The sequence below is a fragment of the Symphodus melops genome, assembly GCF_947650265.1.
Source record: "Symphodus melops genome assembly, chromosome: 10".
Taxonomy (NCBI): domain Eukaryota; kingdom Metazoa; phylum Chordata; class Actinopteri; order Labriformes; family Labridae; genus Symphodus; species Symphodus melops.
This window is the reverse complement of record NC_136700.1, coordinates 16117342-16140951: the sequence shown is the minus strand read 5'-3', so window position 1 is coordinate 16140951 and position 23610 is coordinate 16117342. Positions and strand designations below refer to the sequence as shown.

The following is a 23610-nucleotide window of genomic DNA, read 5'->3' as shown; positions in this document are numbered from 1 at the left end:
TTCTCACATCGTTGCCACTGTATGAAAAGCATCTTTATCTCCTCCTTGTAGAAGTGTTCTAGTCAATGTCCGGGGATGTACTTGGCATGTTTGCCTACAACATGATTCCATTTGAACCTGACAACACACCCGGGGGGAATCCACACTCCATTATCTTTGGATTTTGACCGTAAAATCATTCCTAAAGTATTATATCAATAGCATTCCTTTTCTCTGTGATCGCCATGTTTGAGGCATGTTATTCAAGCACCTCGTATGTTTTCTCTTGGATACCTGCTGCCTCATTACAGGAACAGGAGCATGTGTTGTCCATCATCTTTGAATCCCTTTGAAAGCCTTCTTGCTTTTTAGTTTTCAACTGCTGCTGTTTGCATCCACTCTTTTGAACCCAAGCTCTGAATAGAAAAAGACACACATTGTTACACAGTGGAGGGAGGAGTTTGGCAAATAACGAAAGAAAATAATGGGGGATTTTCTTCTGGTCTGTTTAAACAATCAGCTCAGTTATTTCAAAGTTTAGATATGTACATGCATAGAATAATTATCAGTGATACCTCTTGTTATACTAGAGCCCAAAGGATTTCATATTTTTCGTAGCTTTTTTTAGCACGAATCATTCTTTAACCGGCATACGGTATTATGTCCGTCAGGCGACCTCGCATCTTGTAGCCCAACTCGCTTTAACTTAGCTGTGATTGAGTGTAACTTTCAAGGTTATAGCCCCGCCTCAACTGAAATAACTCTCAAACACTGGAGATGGCAGCACAAGTATGCCCTGGACAGAGAAAGTCGTAATAGAGGGGAGGAGAGAGGGAGATGATGTGAGAAAGTACAAAGAACAGAGAGGTTGAGGAGTTGGAGGATGGGAATTCAAGAAAGGGGAGCAGAGGACATGAAAGAAATGGGGCGGCACTTTGAGGGAAAACGCCATCGAGTTTGATAAGAAAAGGATTTCCCCCCTTTCCTTCCTTTTTACGTCTACATTTGTGTCCTCCTTGCTGCTGTCATTTTCGTTTCAAAAGGTTGCGCTTTTCCCTCCTACACCTACTCCATCATTGCTCCCTTAGCCATTTCTCCTCCTCACTCCACCCTCCAAGTCCTCCCTTCTTTCTCCTTCACGCCCTTCTTCGCCTTCTCTTCTTCCGACATCGCTGTGCTTTCATCTTCCCTCCCCTTTCGTTCCTTTCTCCTTTAATCCTTTCATTTGTCCCCTACTCCCTCCTGTTCGGCGGCAGGTCCCGGTACTCTGGCGAAGCCACCGGGACCTGCTGACAAATCGATACATCACTGTAATTGATTCTGTCGGGTCTCAAAGTGTTTAATGAGAGTCCCCCGCCTCCGCCTCCTCCTCTTCGCACATGGGCTTTGGTGCAGGCCAGTTAACGGTTAATGGAGCGGAGGCATTCATGTGCACTGAAGGGCTGCCGATGAGGGGTGAGAGAAATGGGCTGGTTGGGATGAAGCAGGTGATACAGGTGAAGTAGGTGAAAGGGGTAGAGGAAAGGAAGCCAAGTTTGTAATGTTGAAGGTTAATTCAGAGCAGTTCCCGAGGTGAGGGATCAGCCTAGCTGGTTAATCGAGACAAGTAATGGCTCCATGTAAAATGTCTTGGGAGAAAAAAATTATGTACCAAGAAGGATTTAAAGGAATGTGCATAGATGTGCATCCGCATGTGCTTTGAGTTGCTCACAGCTTTCAAGACACTTAAAAGGTAACCCTTTTGTATGCAGTTTAATCTATTCCAGTCTGTGCTATCTTTAACCCACACCTGCAGTGGATAACAGATGGCTGGAAAAACACTGGATTGAATAGTGGACCATGAAAGAAATAAAAAAAAATGAAAGGAAGACATTTTGCCAAAAACACCACCTTAAAGCAAAGGCAGTCAAGATTAACTGACAAATCTGTTTTTCAGCTGAAAGAGCACAGAAGGCCAGAGAGTGGAAGAGAGGGGAGGGAGATATAAAGGTTTATAATGTTCCTGCTAACATGAGCTTGTTTTTTTGTTTTTTTTGCACGTGTATGTGTAGCGGGAATGGGGAGTCCTATGGACAGTGAATCATTAATATCAGCAGCCTGTAAGACACTAATGAATAACACGGGAATATATCAGCTCATCCTTTGCATCTCTCCTCTCCCCTTCACTCTTCCCTTTCTGCTCTCCCCCCTCTCTCTGTTTGGTCGACATTCGGGGTTTTTTTCCCGGCTCTAATGAGAAACACCTGTTTGAGCTCCTCGTTAGGCATCTCTCGTTCAGGTCCCATTAGGCTTCGAGTCCCTCTCTGTGCTCTGTGGTATCGTTCGTTCAGTTATGAGAATATGCACTTTTCAGGAGGACTTTTTGCAGTCTTCAAACCACAAAAGGTTCGGGTGAGTCACATGATTGGATTTAAATATGAAGTAGAGGGAGGGTAAAAAAATAGAACAGTTAATGTGTAAGAAATGTGTAATGGGAGTTCTCTGTACATCCCCAAAACGACACGCCTATCGGTTTGAACAAGTCTCACAAGCGATTACTTTATCACAGCAGGTGAGCCTCATGTGAAGAGGCGAGATGAATAGCATAGCAAAAATAATCGAATGCAGCAACCAGCTGCATTGGACGGTTTTCAATTAACATTAAAACCTCTCTCTCTCTGTTTACCTGCACGGTCTGTATCAGATACTACTCGAATGACACACTGCTGGGCTGAAACTGTCAAACAGGTGTCAATACGGATTTCAAAATAAAGGCGTATTTTAAAGACGACAACAGGTTTTTGAATGTTTTGATTTTCCATTGATTTGATTGGATCATTGTTTAACCAATCAATGTATCGGCCCAGTTGAATGGCTCATGACGTTCTATTTCGTATAGGCTTCGCCCTCTAAGGCTATCGCTATTGGGTTTATCCCTCGCGCGCATGCGCAGCACTGAAGAGTTGTAGTCCACGCCCACCCACGATGTGGGCCCCTCCCACGGTCAACCTGCCGGTATATAACCGGAAGGGACCGTGTGTTCTGTTCCCTCTTTTCTTCAGCGAGTAAGTATGCAACAAGCACCTGTAAGAGAAACATAAATTAACCATGTCTACCTCTTCCATCCGTGTGTGTCCAGAGTGTCAGACCGGGTACATCATGCCGGCTGATTCCCACCGTCTCTGTGAGGCCTGCCTTGGGCCAGAGCATGCCAGCCTGGCTTTAACTTCACGGGCAATGGGTAGCAGCTGCCTACGCCTTCCCCGTGATGACCTGCAGCGGAGAGCGGAAGCCTTCGCTGTAGCTGCAGAGCCGGTGTGGCAGGTGGGGGAATGCACAACGGAACGGGTGATGGACATGTTGGACCATGGAGAGGAGTCTGCGGATTCACCGTACTCCATCCGTGGGTCAGTGTCAGGGTTCCCATCCCTCCCCTCTCCCTGTCGCTAGGGCTGGAGGATGCACCTGACACCGTCGCCGAGTCAGATTGCCCAGGCTTCCCTGGGAATCGGGCTGCGAGCGGCTCCCGGCCCCCGCCGTCGGTGGGGACCGGGAGCCGCTCGGATCGTTCAGAGAGCCGAGTTAGATTGCCCAGGCTTCCCTGGGAATCAGGCTGCGGGCGGCTCTCGGCCCCCGCCGGTGGTGGGGGCTGGGAGCCGCTCTCGGCCCCCGCCGGTGGTGGGGGGTCTGCTTCAGGAGCTGCCGGGAATCATTAGAACGGCTGCAGCCCGACGGGGCCTCACTGTGCCGGTGGCACGTGAGGTGGAGCCGATCGATGAGATGGCGGGGGATTTTCCGCTTCTCCGGCCGGTCCGGCGAGACCCGGTGTGGCCGCGGTTCCCGGTTTTGATCCCCTATCAGGAGGGGGCAGCGGCGGATCCGAGGCTCTTGAGGGCTCCGGTCTCCACCTACACTTCCATCACAAAAGTGGGGGGGGTGGCGGACCGTGGGTTCCCTCCGGTGCCGCCTTTGGAGGCTAACCTGACGGCCGTTTCGGGGTCCGGGCCGGGGGTTCGGGACGGCGTCCTGTCCCTCCTTCGAGCCGGGATCTGTTAACAGAGCGCCTGACGGACAGGTCGCACCAGTGTGCCTACCAGGCCTCTGCTGCGGCTAATAAAATTGTCCCTGTTGGCTCATTCCATGTCGAGACTGGCGGTCCAGTCCCACAATGAGCGTACAGCCAGCTCGTTTTTTTGTGCTAAGGAAACCCAGCGGGGCTGTATGAGCCAACTGCGACGTCGGCCGCGAGACACCTGCTATCTCCTCAGTCCTCTTTTCACCGGAGTGTTCCTCACTCAGTGAGTTCTCCGGCGGACAGGTGGGGGGGGGGGGGCCATCATGAGCCCACGAGCGCTGGCTCGGCGCGTCGTGTGGACTTTTCTCTCCCGTCTCCATCCTGTGTGTGAGCCTCTGCGGGCTGCACGGGAGCTCGCTCCTCATGCAGTGGTCGGGGCGCTGACGTGGCTGATGGACAGGGGGCGGAGCCTCCTCTACATGTACGCCCGCTCTCGGAGCATTACTCCGTGTGGCGGCACGTATGTTCCCTGGACAGCTGGCTGGACAGACTGCTTCAACGGGGTTACACCCTGCAGTTTGCGTCTCCCCCTCCACGATTCAATGGGGTAGTGGAGACGATCATGCCATCCGGGGAGGGACGCCTGGCTCTTCGGTCAGAGCTGCAGGAGCTCTTGACGAAGGGTGCCATCTCCAGAGGGGAGCGAGAGGAGGAGAGCCGGGGTTATTACCCCGCTACTTCTCTCGTGCGGAAGAAGACAGGCGGGATAAGGCCCATCCTCGACCTGTCTTTTTCTGATAAATCGATTGTGGTCAGACCATTTTCATATGTTGACAATCAACATATGGAGTGTGTTCACCAGGACGACTGGTTCACGTCCATCGACCTAAAGGACGCCTACTTCCATGTCCCCATCCTCCCGAAACACAGGCAGCTCCTGCGCTTCGCGTCCGGTTATTTCCTGGCCCCACGCACTTTCTCCAAGTGCATAGAAGCAGCTCTGGCTCCGCTTCACCGGGCAGGGATGAGAGTGTTATCTTGTCTGGACGACCTGTTGTTACTGGCTCGCTCCAGAGAAGAAGTAGCTCTCCAGACGAGGGCACTCGTGTCTCATCTGTCGAGCTTGGGGTTCATCGTGAACTGGGCGAAAAGCTCCTCCATCCCATCCCGGTCCATAATGTACCTGGGGGTGATGTTGGACTCGGCCGACATGTCAGCGCGGCTCTCCCAGCAGAGGATGGAGGCGCTGAGAGGATTATTAAGCCGAGTGAAGCCATGCAGCACGGTGACAGCTCTCACTGTCATGCGGCTGCTGGGCATGATGGCGGCGGCCCATGTCGTTATTCCTCTGGGCCTGCCCCACATGAGACGTCTGCAGCGGTGTTTCTTTGTTAACGCATCGATCCCCGGCTGCAGCGGAAAAACGTCTGCTCCGCGTTCCTTTATCCGCTGGATTGGATTGGCCCACTGGGGGAGTCCCTGCGTGACGTCAGCGGGGATTCCCTTGGGAAGGGCTACGACATAGAAATAGACCTAAAGGACGCATACATCCATGTCTTCATCCTCCCGAAACACAGGCAGTACCTGTGCTTCGCGTTCGAGGGGACATCGTACCAATACAACCGTCTGCCGTTCGGTTATTCCCTGGCTCCGCGCACTTTCTCCAAGTGTGTAGAAGCAGCTCTGGCTCCGCTTCACCGGGCAGGGATGAGAGTGTTATTTTATCTGGACGACCTGTTATTACTGGCTCGCTCCAGAGAGGAAGCAGCCCTCCAGATGAGGGCGCTCGTGTCTCATCTATCGAGCTTAGGGTTCATAGTGAACTGGGCGAAAAGCTCCCCCATCCCATCCCGGTCCATAATGTACCTGGGGGTGATGTTGGACTCGGCCGACATGTCAGCGCGGCTCCCTCAGCAGAGGGTTGGAGGCGCTGAGAGGACTATTAAGCCGAGTGAAGCCACACAGCACGGTGACAGATCTCACTGTCATGCGACTGCTGGGCATGATGGCGGCGGCCCATGTCGTTATTCCTCTGGGCCTGCCCCACATGAGACGTCTGCAGCGGTGTTTCTTTGTTAACGCATCGATCCCCGGCTGCAGCGGAGACGTCTGCTCCGCGTTCCTTTATCCATTGTATTGGACTTGGCCCTGGGAAGGGCTACGTCACGCATCACAAAAGAAAAGAAAAATACAGAGAAAAAGTTTTTTCACAGACGCATCCCTCTGCAGCACGCGAAAATGCACAGTGCCCCCTTTGGTTCTCCCTGAGCGCAAAGGACGACCCTCCTCTCGGGGTGGACGCCTTTTCGCACCGGCTATGGCCGAGGACGTTCATTTATGCTTTTCCCCCTGTCCCGTTGATTTCGAGCTTCCTGGACAGAGTGAGGAAGGAGAAGCTGTGCGCCATCCTGATCGCCCCGCTGCGCGAGCATGCGATGTGGTTCCCGTGTTACGTCAGATGACGTCAGGCGAGCCCTGGGAAATCCCTTGGAGGGGGGATGCCCTCTCGCAGGCAGGGGGCGTGCTCACGAGCCACCCGATCATCGGCCAGCGTCTCTGGGCTTGGCCGCTGAACGGACACATCTGGTAAGTATGGGGCTGGCTCAGGATGTGGTGCGCACTATTCAAGGCGCTCGGGCTGCCTCCACAACGGCATCTTACGCCGCAAAGTGGGCTGCGTTTCAACGCTGGTGCGGAGAGAGAGAACTCTCCGCTACTGCGTGTCCTCTGCCTCAAGTGCTTTCTTTCCTCCAGTTCTTAGTGGACCGAAATCTGGCATTTAGCACTATCAAAACATACACGGCTGCAGTTTCATCATACCACGAAGGTTTTGGTGACCGTTCGGTGTTGGCCACCCGCTGGTGAAGCGGTGTTTAAAAGGGGTACAGAGGCTTCGGCCGGTGGTGCGCAGCCTGGCCCCGCAATGGGATTGGCACTGGTGCTGCGCGCACTGATTGTGGCGCCGTTTGAGCCTTTGGATCAGATTCCCCTACGTTTTCTGTCGGCTAAAACGGTTTTGCTCTTAGCTCTGACGTCAGCAAAACGTGTCAGTGAGCTGTCAGCTCTCTCTGTGGCTCCGTCCTGCCTCAGGATCCAGGAGGACGGTAGTTCGGCTGTATTACGGCCAAACCCGGCGTTCATGCCAAAAGTCATCACTAGCGAGTTCAAGTCGCGAGTGATCACGCTGGAGGGGTTTTTTTTCCCCCTCCCCACACATCTGGGGAGCAGGCGACCTCTCACCTGCTGTGCCCAGTGCGCGCTCTGGCATGCTATGTTGCGCGCACAGCTGCCATACGCTGTTCCAGCAGCTGTTTGTACACTACAGGGCACATTCTGTGGGACAGCCCCTGTCAACACAGCGGCTGTCACACTGGCTGTGTGACGCCATCACACAGGCTTATATCGCCTCAGGAGCTGAGCCTCCGGTGGGCATTGAGGCGCACTCCACCAGGGGAGTTGCTTCCTCGGCTGCCCTGCACGGGGGCGTGACGGTGGACGACATCTGCACGGCAGCTTCGTGGTCCTCTCCGTGCTCGTTTGTGCGTTTTTATCTACGGGATGCTTCCCGTTTTCTCAATGTCTCACTCAGTGCTCAGCACTCTGTCTGCGTAAGAGTGGGATGTTCCATTTTTTCCCCTGATGCTGTCAGGCGGAAAATGGTTGTTCGGGGTGTTGTTGTGCTTGTGGTACCTTCCGGACCCAGTGTGGCATTGACTACATCCTGCTTCGCCTCTAACCCAATAGCGATAGCCTTAGAGGGCGAAGCCTATACGAAATAGAACGTTAGTTACGTACTGTAACTCCAGATTCTATGAGTATAGGCGCAGCCCTCTAAGCGGTGGGCCCCACTGACTCCGTAACGGCTGAAGAAAAGCTCTTTATTGGGGAACAGAACACACGGTCCCTTCCGGTTATATACCGGCAGGTTGACCGTGGGAGGGGCCCACATCGTGGGTGGGCGTGGACTACAACTCTTCAGTGCTGCGCATGCGCGCGAGGGATAAACCCAATAGCGATAGCCTTAGAGGGCTGCGCCTATACTCATAGAATCTGGAGTTACAGTACGTAACTAACGTTCCGAGTACTGTGGGTCTGATTATTGATTATGGAGTCTTCTTATTTATTGTCCTCTTATTTACCTGCTATCGTTAGCTGCTTGTAATGCTCCATTAAATCACCTGGTTTCATTCAGTTCATTCAATTTTAGGCTGTTACAAATTAGGCTGGTTTCTTTTTAAAACATGAAGGCGTTGTATTTGTTGTACATTTATTAAAGGAGGGTGAGCATAAGATACAGTTTGTTTTGCTATGGCCTTATTCTAGTGAAGACATTCACTAGTCTAAACTGGAAAGCTGAGGCACTGTGATGTGTGTTGATTAATTGTTTTAGTGTGAGACGGTCAGAGAAGAAAGTTTATTATAGAAAATAAATATTCCATTAACACGGATAGGGATTCTGCTTTTGCTCTACTTTAGCTCAATAATTTCCCCTCCCTTCCTCTCACTGTGTTATCTTCATCATTCTAACTCTTGGCCTCTTCCCGTCTGTCTCGTTATCAATCTCTTGTTCCACGCCACTTCAATGTGTTCTCTTACTAATCGTCTTTATCAATGATTCTGGTACACTGTGTCTTTTGGACTGCTGCTCTCACCCTCTGTCTTCATCCTCACACAGACGCACCTCGTTAAAAATGTGTGTGTATGAGACTACCGATGACTTGATTAATGGCTTGTTTGTTCGTCTGTGTGAAAAAAACAAAACCTCTCATCCTAATTAAAGATATTTCTGCTGATTTGGCGAGCAGGCCCCGCCCGTTGTAGCACTGTTTATAGATCTGATTCTTACAAGACATTTCTTGCTGGGGACTGTTAATCCGATGTTCTACAGTAGTTTGATGAATGTCTTGTATCTTACTTTTTGATGGGGATGGGATGATTATGTTTGTGAGTTGTGGACATGCCCAGAGTGTTAACAAAGCTCAGTGGGAATGTGTCTGAGGGAATGTTTTCTTTTGTGAAAAATGCAGTGTTTGCTATACTTTGCAGAACTGTTTGTGTAAATTCTGTTTTGATTATCCCCAGAACTTCCTTGAGATTTTTTTTCTTTCCATATATGAAAGCAATCCACTTTACCTTTCTTTTCCAACTTTAGAGAAACTCAAGTGAAATAATAAGTCTTATATCATCTGCACGTGTACTCATTAATCTATAAATGAGAACTATCAGGGATGTATATGCCTAGGACTAGCTATTATTTCAAGATTCACTTTATTTGTCCCACAAAGTGAAAGTCTGAGACTCTTCACCCATGCTTCAGAAAAGACAACATTCAACATCACTGGCATTAGATTAAAGAGCTTTTGAGCATTAAGAAGACAAAAAAAAAGAGCTACAGAAGCTCAAGTCCATAAATGTAACAAGTCCATTTACTTACATTGTTGCATTAATGTTTTAGCATATTTAATTTAAATATGTATGGTTTAATATATTTATCAATGTTCTTATAAACAGTATTTAAAACCCATTTCCTTATGCTTCTCTTTGCCATATTTTTCATCATTCTCTCCATATTGTCATGCTACTTTCAGCAAACTGTACATTTCCATGTCCTTCAAAGTAATACACGAGCTGTGAGTCCGCCTATAACAGTCATTATAAACATGTTCCTTATTATCATGCATGTGTCTGCTACTCAGATCAGTGACTCTTGATATTAGTTCATGACGTCAACTTATGTGTCTAACGCCAACATTGCTGAGTAAAGTCATTTACACTGAGCGTAGCATGGTGGACATAAATGAGGCTGATGACAGGGTGGTGGATGGGTATGTCGTCTAAAGTGGCCTTTGTGTTTGGAGACCAGAGTTTGTGTCCTCCTGTCACAGCATGAGTCTTTTTGCTAACTATGACCATCTGAAACCTAACCTATACCTTAAACTAAAGCAACAATATACTTCTCCACCTTAACATAGTAGGACTAAGGTTGATCTAATAGCACAATTATTTTCAACAAGTTTGTCTCTCTCTACTTTGACAGCAGTTAGGAATCCATAAACACAATCAGAATGTGAAAACCCAGCATATTAGCTCAGATTACATTACACATCATAATTTTTTTAGACTGCAGGAGGAAATTCATCTGGAAACATGTAAACTAAGCGTTGAATTGTTTTATTGGTTAGCCAACCATGCTAACCAGTTACATGCTGTACCCACAAATTCAAAACACCACAGTTAGTATGCACCTAAAGGCAGGAAAGAACTAAATGTAAACAAGAACAACATGCAGCATCTTTAGTGAATTCCAATGAAGTGGTCGAAATAGAAACTTCATGAGAACGATTTTTTTCATTCAGAGTCAAACGCAATCACCTTTTGTGCCAGTGTGGGTCATCACAGCGTGGTGTACAATAAGTGCCTTCGAAAGCGTGCATGTGACTGTATGTGGCGCAGCGCAGTTTTAATGCTAAACACACTTAAGGCTAAGCAATCAGCGAGTAAAGTGTCCTCGCCGCTGTCATTAAAGCCCTACATAAAAGCTTAAGCTGCTTTTATCCTTCCAAGGAAGAATGGGAGAATGTCAGCACATAATTAAATTAGATGAAAGGAGGGGAATTAGAGGCTTCCTCCTCTTTAAACACAAACGACTTAATCAGAACCTTGGGCTAAATGAGAGACAGACGGCTTCATGATCATGGGGAAAATAAACATCCCTCTCGTCACCTTCATGCTTTTTTTGCTCCCTCACTTTACTTCATGTCTTTATTATTATCCCCTTAACCTGCTCTATATCTCTTAACGTCTGTCTGTCAGCCTCTCTGGAACTTGCTCTTTTTCACCATTTTGAGGTTCTCCCCATCCATATGCTGGAACAACCTGTGAACATTCAGTTGTGCTCATTGAAAATAGTTTACACACATAATCTTAATATGCTTTTTTTTGTTATATTTTGTGCTGTGGCTCATCCTCAATAATATTCCAATAACTTCATGATATACCCATCTCTCACTCACACAGTGTCGCCCCTCACCTGACCTGCCCCAACACAAAAAAAAAAAAGCGTCACCCATAGAAAACAGGTTTTAGGTGCTGCCCTTAGTCCTTATTGATTTGGAGAATGACTCCTGCCATACCTAACGATTACACCTCTCAGAGTTTACATTTATACGATCCTTAAAAACTCTGGTTTAAAGGCGGGTATGACCCAAGTGATTGCGTCAGAGGGGGAAAAAAAAGATTGCTTTTTAGATTGAGCTCAGCCTTTAATATTGGAGGTGGGTTTACATTCTAAAGATATCGAACCCTATATCAAACTGAAACTTATAAATGCTATTTAAGTTTGTTTTACCTAATAAATATCTTCCATATTTGAGTGAGTGTGCTGCTTTAAGAACTAAAACCTTTCTTTTTGCACTACTTTTAAACAACTCTATTTAATGAAATTTGATGAAACAAGAGTTTGTAATCCTAAAGCGTACAAATATTAAAGGTAGAGTCAATGTTTAGAAATATGCTTCTTTAAAGTCTTGCGTTAATTTAAAGGATTTAAACATGCCGTTGTGTCTCTGTGGTAAACGTGGCTGACCAGATGTTAGTTGAGTTCAGCATAAAGACTGAAAACTGTTAAAGTGATTCTGATAAAGTGGAATATATTTGATATAGTTGAATTTTTACAAGTAAGTTATTGAGGTGCCACTAGGCCACCGGCGCACAGAGGCTATAGTCCTTGTTGTAGTGACTATGGGTTTGAATCTGCCCTCAGCCCTATTTTGCATGTAGTCCCCCACTCTCCCCCCCTCAACATGTTCGGTCTCTCATCTGCTGTGGTATCCAGCAAAAATGGCACCAAAATATATCTGAAAAAAAGATGAATGTAGTAAATGTTGTATAAGCATGTTGCTGACTATCTCCTGTGTTAATGTATACTTAAAAATATTTCTCTGTAAACAACGTGGATACATTCATGTTTTCATGAAGTATAGGATCATGTCTGTCAAGGGAATAGTATTGGGCAGTGAGCTGCTGTTAAGAGCTAGTGATGCTTTGAGTTGTTTGTAATGACAAAACCCATGATTTGTTTTTATGCTTTTGTCTTTGTTTGCTGCAGTTTTCAATTGGCCCCCTGCTAGTAGGTACTGCTGCTTCTGATTACTTTAACACGTCTCAGTTGCAATGACGTCTGTTTGGGTGACTTATTATGAGAAGTTCAGTGCATGTTGAAACTGGTCTGAATCCTTGCAGCACATGTGTCACAAATTGCAATTGTGTTATTCTGCTCAGACAAGGCGCAAATGGTGACACCATGTTAACATCTCTGCGTTCAGTGGTGCCTCGCATATCGCCACCAACTGTGTCAGAAGGCCTGTTTCTAAGTAAATGAACACCATTACTATCAGTTGATTTTATTAGTTAAACTTGTATTATCTGAACAATAGGAAAAAATATACAGTATATTCCTAATATCGACTGATAAATGAAATGAACTAAATGTATTTACTTTATATCTTCATCTATATCTTCATCACATCTTTGAATTGCCCCCCGGGGACAAATAGTTTTTTGTTTTTTTTTATATATTATTTAATTGAATTGAATATCTTGCAATGCTGAATGTAACTTACAGAGTTTTCAGCCACAAGTGCACTGATAATATTTATACGGATATCCTCATGTGGATGAAGAAGACAAAGATAACATAGGAGAAAAATGGAAGTGTGATGGTAAGAGGAAGTTGAGTTGTGGAGAGAGGGTTTGTTATGAGACAAATGTAAGCAGGCTGTAGCTGCAGCAGCTATATGAGAGAGACACATCAGAGTAAAGCTATGCAGTGGAGAGGGACCTTTATTTTCCAATAATTTATTATTTTGCAGCATTGAGTTTAGCTTTATTTGCAGAGGGAATTGACTGGCTTCCTGCTTTTTTCCCCTCTGTTTTTTGGGGGGTTCTCTGATTACATCCTCAAGACAAGCAGAGGGAGGAATAATGACACACAAAGGGAAGAAAATTCCATATTTAAATTAATAAAGGAAGAGGAGACTGTTCTGATGGGTTAAAATTGCATGATGAAAGCACAACAGTGCAGTTGTCCTGCTTCACACACAACATACACCCGCACCACACAGGGAAATACAGTGTTTTTCCCTGTGTGTGTGTGTGAGAGTGTGTGTTTGTGCAGTTCAGTGTGAAAGCCTGTTGTCCCACCAACTCCACTACAAACCTGAGGGAAGTTATGGGACTGCTAATTAGCGACACAGAGAGGAAGCAGCCACAGTGACCAATCAAATCGGCTTTTGTAACAGCCCTCCCATGAGACTACATGGAAACGGGGCAACTGGGTAATCAAGGGGATAAAATATGATGTAAGCTTTTAAGGGGATCAGCATAACTGTATTTTGTTATTTTGAAAATGAGATGAAAGAAAATATTTGTGGGGTTAAAATGTGAACATGTTCCCTCTTGTGCCACTTTTTTTTTTCCCCGACAGTTCTTGGCTTACTTCGTCCCTGCAGTCGTCTCCTTTGCCCATTTAGTGTTTTCAAAGGAGTGATGCTGAGGAAAGGGCTCAAAGAGAGGTTCATTCAGAGTGCATGATGAAAATGAATAGTTTTTTTTTCTTTGTTGTGAGTCACCCAGCATATGCAGATAATTGATGCCATGTATGTTTATCTGCAGGGAAGTCATGTGAGTTACTGAAGTTGATTACAGTACATAATTTGCAAACTTGATTCAACTTCACAATTGAGGTGTCATAAAAGGATTTGGTAGCTTTGGGAGACACAAAACTATCCCAAAAAACTCAATCGCCCTTCTCAAAGTTCCCTCAAAGGGTAAAATGCACCTCTTAACATACTGCCAAGCAAATAGTCTCCCAGTACTCCTGTGTTATTTGCACTTGTGGTTTAATATGCATACATTGGGTGCAAAGGGGCCTCTCTCTAAACAAATGAGTCTGGGAAAAGGTCCTGCCGCTGGGATGGAAATGAGAGTGATATTTTATCATCTCTTTTTGGCTCGCTTGGAAAGAAATTGGTTTCACATTGGATGTGTCCTCTCTTCTTAAAGTCAACAGAATTCCTTATTTAAATTTTCAAGGACATTAGTTGGACAATCCATTTGCTGATTAGAGAAGGAAAAGGTATATTGGCCAATGTTAATGACAGAATAATGCTAGGCAAATATATCTGAGAGATGGATGTTGACATAACGGAAATAAGTGTGCACAAAGACCCCAGAAAAAGAGAGCGAGAGAGAGATTTGTTTGACAAGAAGGGGATCATTTCTGTGAACATTGACTGAGTGATCAAATGTGACAGGAGTTCAGGGATTAAAGTTCTCCTCTGCGAAAACGGATTTCCTTCAATTTCACAATTGTAATGATATTTTGTTAGTGTCAATCAGACAGAAAAAGACTCCAGGAGAATGTGGGTCATTATAAGAACTTCACATGCAAACTATGAATACTAGGATCTGAATCCTGTCACACCAATGTCAAATGTATTTCGAGATACAGTCGGATCAGAATCAGCTTGATTCGTCGGGTAAGCTTCAGGAATGAACTGTGCTCTCTTTGTACAGGCATAACATTAAATATCAGCAATAAACACAATATAAACCCAAATAAGCAAAACTAATATGCACAAGACTAAACCAGGATAATAGTGCAGTGGGGAGTAGTGCAAAAGATGCTGAAGTAAACGTGATAAAAAATGCAGTTCTATCACAGATGGGTTAATTTACATGAAGTAGAGTTTTACAGCATTTACATTAAAGGTGTGCATAGATTAATAATTTACATTAAATAGTTGTTAGTGTGTATTTTTATGGATTCGTTCATCTTGATAATTTGTGGATTTATCTTTTAATTGTCAACCATCAAGGAGTAGTTCTTTGAGGTTTGGGAAGCTGTGGTACATACATGTGTAAGAGAAGCATCTCACAGAAGCAGAGCTATATTTGGTTTACAGCCAACTGTCTGCTGTAACGAGACATTTTGCTAAGAATGGACAAGGTGATGTGTTCTTCATGCCTTATACAGAGGTAGTATTTGTGGGCAGAGCTTTCTAGCAGAATTGAAGGAAGACTGTACAGGAGAATCCTTTGGCAGTGACTGCATGGTTCTGGTCAAGCATGTGGTCAATCATTGTGAGATTTTGGTCAAGTGTGTTTAAGCAGTTGTCTGTAATGTTTATTTTGTTGTGTTGTTTGACCATGGCTAAATAAATCTAAGATGATCCACACGTCTGTTTGGTTGTGTTATCCTTATTCATTTAACACATTAACAGAAATCCCCACTTTAAGAATAATATACAGTATGTATGTACATATTTCTACATTCACAGGGCGTGTTTTGTTTCAGAGTTAATTCACAGCGACAGGTCTGATGAATGCTAAAAAGTCAAAGTGGCAGCTTGGGGGAAGAGACTGTTCTCATGACGGTTGTTTTGGCGTACCGTGATTTGTATCGCTTGCTGCAGAGGAAGAGTTTTAAAAGTTTGTGTCTGGGGTATGAGAGGTCTGCAGTTATGCTACCTGCCCACATCCTGAAGTCCACTGTCATTTCCACAGTCTTGAGTGGGTTCAGCTCCAAATGGTTCTGACTGCATAAGAGGGCCAGCTGTTCCACCTCCCGTCTGTAAACCGACTCTTCACCGTCCTGGTATGAGACTAGTGCCCGGTGTTGTCATCTGCAAATTTCATGAGTTTCACAAAAGGGTCCTTGTTGGTGTCGAGGGAGAAGAGCAGTGGGGAGACAAACACACCCCTAGGGGGGCCTCCAGTGCTGATAATACAGGTGCAGTGGCGCTACTGACACAGTCTGGAGACGGACTGAGGCGCCCCCTATAATAACGTGATCATTGAACAGAGTGGCAGCGGAGCACAGCAGAGAGCTCAAGTATGCAGTTATGTGGTAGCGAACATAAGCATGCTCTGCCCGACATGCTTTGTCATGTTTTAAACTTCAATAGTTAAGGCATGGCAAGTTTATTTATAGAACACATTTCAACAACAAGGCAATTCAAAGTCCTTCACATAAGACACCATAAAGCATCATGATAGAGGAAAGAAGAGAATCATTAAAACAGACAATTTAAAAATCACTGAAAAATATCAAAGACATTAAAGGTTGCAGTGCAGAGTGAATGGCGAATGCTTTAATTAAAAGCAGCTGTAAATAGGTGAGCCTCTAACCTGGATTTAAAAGAGCTGAGAGTTTCAACAGGCCTGCAATTTTCTGGGCGTGTCTTCTCGATATAAGGAGCATAGAAACTACATGCTGCTTCTTGGGGATATGCCAACTCTTTCACTTCCGGTCCGATAGTGATATTGCAGCCTTGTGATATTGGCTAATACCGATATCAATCCGATACAATATCAGCATGAATCATACATACTTCTATTACTTATTTTGAAGTGTGGAATGTTAGAAAAGTGATGTTACTCAAACAGAGAACAATAGTCAGCAACAGTAGGTATAAGAAAAAACTGACCCATTTATTAATGACCAATTGGTTACATACATTTTAACTTTCAACATAATATCTACAGTATTCTACAATTGAACAAAATAAATTAGAAGACCCTGAAGAATAACCTAAATTAAAAAAAAAAAAAAGAAAAAAAAGAAATTATACTTTTTAAAGTATTTTAAATGGTCTGCTTATTGGAGCACTTTTATCGGAGGTTTTGGATGCAACCCAATAAAATCCGATTTTTTGCTGATATCAGACCAATATCATTATCGGATCGGGACACCCCTTCTCCATGTTTGGTTCTGACTCTATGGACAGACAGCAGACCTGTACCAGACAACCTGAGCAGTCATCAACCCGAGCAGATTTGTAGTTAATCAGAAGGTCCCTAATGTATTTTGGTAAAGCATTAGGCGCTTTATAATCTAACAGACTGTGGCAACCAGTGTATAGACCTTAGAACTGGACTGATGTGATCCATTTTCTTGGCTCTGATGAGGACTCTAGCAGCAGCATTCTGGATCAACTGCAGTTGTCAGACTGATTTTTTAGACAGACACAATCAAGATGACAGAAGATGAAAAGTTTATTCAGGACCTGCTGGGACATAAGTCCTCTGATTCTTGATATGTTCTTCAGGTGATAGTTGGCTGATTTTGTAATTGTCTTGATGTGGCTTTCAAAATGTAGGTCTGAGTCAATCACTACGCCCAGATTTCTTGCTTTATCTGTGGTTATGAGTTTGACTGACTCAAGCTGCATTCTGAGTCTTGGTCGATCCTCCTTTGCTCCAAAAACAACAACCTCAGTTTGGTCTTTGTCAACTGGAGAAGATTTTTGCACATCCACCCATTGATTTGCTCTCTGCATTTACCCAGTGCTTTGATAGGACCATGATCTCCTGGCAACATTGTAATATATATTTGTGGGTCGTTATTGTCTTGTTTTATTGTAATCTGAGCTAGAGGAAGCATGTAGACGTTAAACAGAAGAGGCCCAAGGATGGAACCTTGGGGAACTCACCAAGTACTTTTTTTTCTGTTCAAATCTGAAGTTACACAAAGACATGAAGAAGTCTCTGTTCTTTATGTAGGACTCAGTTTAGTGCTGTGCTAGAAACTCCAACCAAGTTTTGCAGTCGATCGAGTAATATGTTGTGGTCAATTTGGTCAATATGTTGTGTTGAACGTAGCACTACGATCAAGTAAAACTAAAACTGAGTTTCAGCTGCTGTCTGTGTTGAAACGGATGTCATTAAACACCTTTACCAGGGCTGTCTCAAGACTGTAATTTTGTCTAAAACATGACTGGAAGACATTGAAATAGTCACTCAATATTAAGAACTTATTGAACGATTGTAAAATGTTTTTATTTTATTTAAAAAAAAGGAAGATTGGATCTAGGCCTGTAACTGTTCATTATTTATTTGTCTAAATTATTCTTTTTTAACAGTGGCTTTATAACTGCTGTTTTCAAGGCCTTTTAAGACACCTGAGGGGACTTTATTTACCCAGACGAACATGAGAGATAGGAGTAGTTTAAACTCTAACATAACAGAGTTAACCATCAGTCAAGTTTTATTACCTGCAGCCTAGGCAAACAATCGCAGAGTGAACCATTAAACGGAAACACTATGTTCAAGATGAACGCAGGTAGACAGAACAGTTTATACAAGAGAGTAACTACTGCCTCCAGAGAAACACGCCATGAATCACGTTTACACTGGACTGGACCGCTTATATTAGCTTCACAAGTTATTACTAGCTTACTATGTTGCATTTACCAACTGACTGGGGGAGATCTACTAAGTATCAGTTCTTGACACATTTAACCATCTCTAGAGTTAGGTGAACACACTACCGGCTGACAGTAAATTTGTATAGGCATTGCAGGTCACCTTTTCAAGCATTCTAAATCTATTGACATTTTCTTAATAACAATGAATTCCTACCTTTTTCTCGAAGTTGAACTTTTCACAGGTCAAAGTTAATTTGCCTTGTACTGCATGGTTTTGCCCTTTCAGTTAAGAAAATGCTTGCAAGAATTTCCCACATTTTGAAGTCTGCAATGGAAAAAGATACTTGTCGAGCTCTGATAAAATTTTGTAATCAAATTCACATTTCTATTCACCTACTCTGTGTGAATTGCTCTCCTTCCCACAATGGGTCTCCATTCCTGCTTGAAACTCTGAGGACTGATAATGCCTCTTAAATTAAAAAAGCGCACTCGCGCTGGTGAACAAGAACTGCTAGTGTAATACAATGAAACTCAAATCCAATGCTTTTTGACTGGGGAATAAATCTAGTAATAACGGTGCATATTTGTGCTGAACTTAGCTATACGATCGTCACTTGATAAGCTAATATCTTCTGCTAAGTGCAGAAAATAATTGAGACCAAAAATTAATGACTTAATAAAAAAACACAAATAACAATGACAAAGACAAAACAACAATCATTAAATCATTTTACAATTTAACTATTTTCCCAAAGGCTTTTTAGGCATACTTTCGTTATAGTTCGAGGTCAAATATTAGGTATAACATGTAACCCAAAGGTAAACAGTCCATAGTCCCATTAATAAGACGAGAAATAATTACTTGTTTGTTTGTCAGGTTTATTTACCTCCTTAGTGTTTGTACTTGAGGCTTAAACCTTCATGTTGAGACAAGCCATTGTCAAATCCAAACAGTCACACTGTTAACATAACAGTAACACATTATCATTAAATGAAGTTCATATTTGCTTTTCTACACAAGGCCAAGCATTTATCCAGAGTCATGTTTGCGTAGCTTGATATCTGTTAGCCCAATTCTACCTCACATTTTGGCAAGCCACCAAATACTGCAGGACATTTCCAACTTGTAAGCTGCAAAAACGTGCCATTTTGTCCACAATTCTTGCTGCTGTTTTGTGGCAGGTAGCTGACAGGGAGTCTACAGTGGTTGATTGCACGTCAACATTATAAAACTATGAGCGATGTAGGTTAAAATTGCATGTTAGTTTGACACTATAAGAAACCTCTTTTATATCTCCATTATCTGATGTTAAAAATGTGCAATTAAACTAACTAAACTAAACTCAACATTCCTAAAACGCACTGTGTTGAAATGTTGGTTTTTTGAAGCAGAATAAATAACTGAAATGTGAGAAACAGTAACAAAGTAACCAGGTAGCAAAGTTGATGTGCTTAATGTGCGTGTACGTTTTAGGGATGAGGCCACAACAATGAGTAGCTTGCTTTCTAAGATGCAGTATAAATCAGGCATGACCACTTCTTAAGTTCAGTAATTGTTGTAGCTGTAATGCTGCCTAAATGCCCAGATGGGACCACTTAATCTTGATGTGCGAAATAATTCAAAAGCCTTTTCCTAATCACGATTTGTTCACAATCCATGTCTTTGTTGCCTTAATCCTTATTTATCCTGTCTCTTCTACTCTAGCAAACACCTCCCTTGATTATCCAGGTGGATTTAAGGTTAGAAGGGAAAAGGGATCTGACTGGCCTCACCTGGTCAATCTGCTCTGTATAAAGAGCTATGTCACTGTCATGGTCAAACAGAAAGAGTCTTTGACTTAATAAAGCAATTTTCTGTTTTAAGATCAGCTGTGGACAATGGTTTTCTGTCCAATCCTAAAAAGGAATGTGCCTTGTTAAAGAAGACGAGAGCTGCTTTCATGTTCTCATTTGAGAGTTATGCTGTGCTTTGTTTGAACCGGCCTTTCATTCGGTAGATTCAAGTTCAAGGCTTTATGTTCAAGGCTTTATTACTTTTGATAACTTCCAAGGTTTTTTTTGTATTCTTGTCTTTCCCCCTGTGCATGTGGATGTGCCTTTTTATAATAGTTTTGTTTGTAGGAATGTACATGGACAATGACTGCCTGTTTTTAATTACTTACATGTTGAAGTGGCTGAGTGTCAAACTGCTGTGTTAATTACTCAGAGACTAATTGTGCAACATGTGTAGAACAAGTACACTCCGAAGACATCCGAGTACATCTCATCTGCTGTTTATGTGGTTGTGAATATGTGATGTGGGAGTTTTACTTTATTTCATAACAGAGCAAATTAAAAAAACCCGTCACTGATTAGATCTTTTGATGTTAGCAAAGTGGCAAAGCTTTTATCTCTATACTTTATCTTTACCACCCTGTTGTTTGCCTTATTCTCATTAATTGAATTCACTATAGAGTCACTCATTTTAGTTGCTAAACGAATGTGGGGAATCATTTTTAGATGCTTTCAATATGAAATCTGTATAAAAGTTGCTACCCGAGGTGAACCTGAAAGAGTTGTTGTCCCTACGGCCCAAGATAACTTAATGCTGCTTTCATAAAGTCACAACAATTAAATTAATGAATGTGAAAGACATTCAATCTTATCACGACACACTGACCCATGTGCAGCATAGACTCAGAGCAGGTATTTCTCTTACAGCATTAACGTCACTCCATTATTTTGAATGTGACCTGATCATCATCCTCATCAGTAGCTCATACTCACATTGGACGACTAATGCTGAAACATCTGTCGCTGCCACAGTGCGCCTATTGTTTCAGAACCACGATTCAAGGTTTCTTATCGAATGTCATCCTGGCACATGAACAGTTTTGTCCTCTTGACCTCCCCCAAGCTTCAGTATTAAAACACTGAGCTAGTTTTAATGAGCGTGCCAGGAGACATTTCACTAACAATGGTGATGACAAACTTTATGCCCTCTTGATCATCTATAAGCTTTATCCATTCATACTGTCTGGCTTCTCATTCTTAACACTGTAAAAATGTGCAGCTGTTTAATGTTGCTAAGGTCCTGTTTATGATTTTAGGTATTTAAAACAAATTGGGCTTTCAAGCAGCACAGTTTTTAAAATCCTGATTAATCAGACATTTTAATAGTTAATTGCACTTTTAGTTGCATGTTTGGAATTCCATTATTTCACATTTGGACGATAAAAGTTGTTAGGCTTTTAATTTAAATGATTGTATTGTGTTAAAGTGAGAGTGCTTTGTTTGAATTCAACCCTGCTTTTATTTTGAAATAAAGTACGGACATTTTGGGAAATCAAAGTTAATTCATTAACTTAACTGGGGAAAAAATAACTTGCGCCGGATAAAAACAATTAAAATAAAAAGTTAAATAAAAACAGCTAACAGAGACTGAAATAGTTTAAAAATGTGATGTCATAATGTTGATATTTTTGAGTCATTAAATAAGCTGTGTCGAAGTTTTTCAAAGTGAAATGGGACATTCAAGATGCGGCAGTATTGTTCTTTTTAATCACTATGACTAAAGGGAGACAATGAAGAGGCTTATACATGGTGAATAAATAGCATGGAAAATACAAAATAGCATGCGACTAATTGCAATTGGAAAAAAAAAAAACGTTTTAATTGTGATTAACTAGCTAATGTTAACAGCCGTAAAGAAATACAGCACATTTGCTGTCTATTCTATCACATCAAGGCTTACTCACTGGTTAGTTTACTTACAGTTTCAGTAATAACTTGATGTATTTTTAGGAGCAGAGTGCCATTCTATGTTGGATTTACAGTGTGAGGGATTCACAGGGAATAAAAAGCACGTTTAAAATCCAGATTTTATGTTTTGTTAATAAAAGCCATAATGTAAATGCAATTACCATTTACATTATGGCTTTTACCATAAGTGTTTTTTTAGTCTTCTTACTTCTCAAAGTGCGTTTACACTGCAGGTCACAGCTACCCATGCACACCACAATCACACTTATGGAAGAGGTTAAAGTCTCCATCATTATTAACTAATCCACATACACATTCATATGCCTCCGACAAAGCAGCAGGAACAACTTCGGGTTTAGTGTCTTCGCCAAGGACACATCGACACTTGGCTGCAGGAGCTAGTGATCGAACCTAACTCTTCCACTCAGTCACAGCCGCTCGCTTGAACAGATTCAGGGATTTAATAAGTCACTCCATGCTTCTGCTGTATTATCAGAAGATTAGATGTCCCAAGAACTGATTCACCAACAAACATAGCTTCATGCAAAAGTTTTCACATCTTTAAACTTTTCAGTAAGTTTGCTATCTCTGACTGGACATCTCATGCTGTGCTGAGGAGTGCGAGGGTTTTTGATGACTGACTCATTAAAGCAATGCAAGATTTGTTTGGTTGTACTGAGTTGTTGCTATTACCATATTTCTGAAAAAAAGTGTCCAAAGAGCCCCAATCCAGTATATTTTGGTATTTATAAACTGTATTTCATACATTTTAGTTTTCTTGCCAAAAACAATAATCCACTTCATGTTGTCCTGAAAGTCCTCCTACACTTAACCTTCAAAGTTGTACAGTAGGGTAACCTGATGTCCCTGTTGGGTCTTCTGACTTCAGGGACCATAATCAAATTGTCTAGGAAAGAAATCTTTATAATCTTCTGTCTTCCATGAAAATCCTCTATCTTGATTTTTGTCTGAGGTTCCATATAAATTGGAGATACTGTAGCTTCAGTCATGGTTTACATTTGCGTTTTAACTGTACTCTGATTGTCTGTTTTTATACAAACCTTCTCGGAAAAGATTGACTGATTCTCATTGGGGTTGGACATCAAGGACAAATAGCTAACAGTATTTGCTAAATAGCTAAATATTACACTCATTATCATTGTTATACTTTTCATTATCATAGCTGATTGTGTCATTTACGTTATTTTATTTGTTGCTTTTGTACTATCTGTTCTTTTTTTATCAAGTGCCTCTGTGACTTGAAACACATCAGCCATTAAGTTTGGTATAGAGGGCATCGCCAGTTAAACTAATTCATGTCTATAACGCAGTTGAGACTTCCATCTACTTGCATGTAAAACATCATGAATTGAGGGCTGCAGTTGTCATTCTAAAAGCAGAAACCAGCGAGACACTTACCCCTTGATATTGAAACCTCCTAACCATTACATTATGCTCAAGCCACTGAACATGATCGCTGTCATTATTTGTCCTTCCTGCTGAAAATGTTCCAGCCTGGAAAATGTCTGATCTTTCTGCCTGAATTCATTTCCGATCCTGTTTGTCCCTGACCGGACCTGATTGTCTCTCGCTAACACTCTGCTCTTTAATGTTCCGCTTGCATTAATCCATTCTGTTCATTTGAATCTCACCCAATATGTTTTGATTTTCTACACCCTGCCACAGCAA

General features: G+C 43.0%; 1 long non-coding RNA gene across 3 annotated transcripts in view; it reads left to right on the top strand.

The window, feature by feature from the left end:
* LOC306830830 overlaps positions 1-23610 on the top strand; it is a 45225-nt gene that overhangs the window by 3372 nt on the left and 18243 nt on the right. The window lies entirely within an intron of this gene.